This window comes from Nannospalax galili, unplaced genomic scaffold (genome assembly GCF_000622305.1).
Source record: "Nannospalax galili isolate Female #2095 unplaced genomic scaffold, S.galili_v1.0 scaffold880, whole genome shotgun sequence".
Lineage (NCBI taxonomy): Eukaryota > Metazoa > Chordata > Mammalia > Rodentia > Spalacidae > Nannospalax > Nannospalax galili.
This window is the reverse complement of record NW_008345873.1, coordinates 970,053-971,747: the sequence shown is the minus strand read 5'-3', so window position 1 is coordinate 971,747 and position 1,695 is coordinate 970,053. Positions and strand designations below refer to the sequence as shown.

Sequence of the window (1,695 nt, the reverse complement as noted above, 5' to 3'; positions counted from 1 at the left end):
AACTCAGGACATCAGGCTTATGCATCAAGTGCCTTTACCCATGGAGCCATCTTGCTTACCTGCTTTAGGAATACTTATAAGTCCTGAAATTTTTTCCTTGATGAACATAAGCACAAAATCAATCAGAGGGGCTGGAGAGATGACTCAGCAGTTAAGGGAACTGGCTGTTCTTGCAGAGGACCCGGGTTCGGTTCCCAACACCCTCATGGCAGCTAACAATGGTCCGTAACTCCATTTCCAGGGGATCCAACGCCATCTTCTGATCTCCACTGGCACTATGCAACACAGGTGTACCTGCCTACATGCAGGCAATACACTCATGCACATAAAATAAAAATAATAAATAAAAAATTTTTTAAACACTCAGAAAAATACTTCCAAAATGGGTTAAGACAATCATATACCATAATCAAGTTAGTTCATTCCAGGAATGCAAAGATGGTTTAACATACGCAAATCAACAAATATAATATAGCATATGAATAGAACCAAAGACAAAGGTCACAATATCGTTTTAATACATGTAGATGTTAATTATACATAATAATTTTATTATGACATTTTCATACATGTATAATAATTATCATATTCATACTCCCATTAACTTCTGTTGTTTCCCATGCACTCCCAGTGACCCTGCTTCCTTTGCCCAGCTATTCCCTTATGTTCATGCTTCTCTTTCTTCTTCTTTCTTTTCATTTTTGGTATCTATTTTATTAGAGTTTCTTACAAGATTCTGGGTGAAAGATTATTTACAACAGCATGGGCTCCTTCCCAGTGGTAACACCACTGAGGAAAATGAAAATGTGTCTCCATCCCCCAGCAACCATTAACTGTCTATAGATAACTCAGGAAAAAATATAGAATACTTCACAACGGTCATCCTTGAACAGGGGCCATGCTAATCTCCATATCATTAGTATATATGCTGCCGAAATGAGCACTCTATAGCTTCTTAAATGTTTCTTTGAACAGGGGGCTCATTATTTTGTGAATCAAACTGTTAAATTGTTGGATATCTACAACCATACCTTTTGTTTATCTTAAATCTGCAACCTTATGGCTTCAAGAACTAGCTCCTTTTCCTGCTAAAGATACACAAATCAATTTTATCTCATCTTTTACATAACTTTGGAATGTTTGTAAGCAGTAATCCTGCTACTCTAAAAACATATTTTTCGGGCTAAAATTATTTTATCTCTTTGATTTCCCATCTTATTGCATTCCTTGCCTTCTGGACCAATTCCAGTTTCCTGAATGTTCTACTTAAAGTTTAGGACTCGATATTTTTGTGGCAGGGAAAGTGTATCTATTATTGCAACTGATCACTTTTGCACATGTCAGAGAGTTAATCTGGAGCAGTTATTCTTCTAATGACCCTATATAATTAACCCTTATGGTGTCTAATTAAAAATAAACATATATTAGCGTCCCCATGTTTCCCCAAGGAACTGTTCTAATTCATCTTTGTCCCCTGGCTTCCATTTTACATAAGATATCCATAGGGCAGTTAATTTTGGAAACACATATGATAGAAAATTGCAGTTCAGGTTTTTCTTAATTTACTTTCAGTAAGCTCTCTTTATACTCAGGGGTAATTTTATTATACGTATTCATTCTTCTATCACTAGCTCTATGTATAGGCAATATTGAACATCAAACCTTTAAAATGGCAAGGCCTAGGATATCCCCATC

General features: G+C 36.0%; 1 pseudogene; it reads right to left on the bottom strand.

Annotated features, from left to right (window-relative positions):
- Window positions 1-854: 854 nt before the first annotated feature.
- Window positions 855-944, bottom strand: LOC115071875 (annotated as a pseudogene).
- Between the last annotated feature and the right edge of the window lie 751 nt (window positions 945-1,695).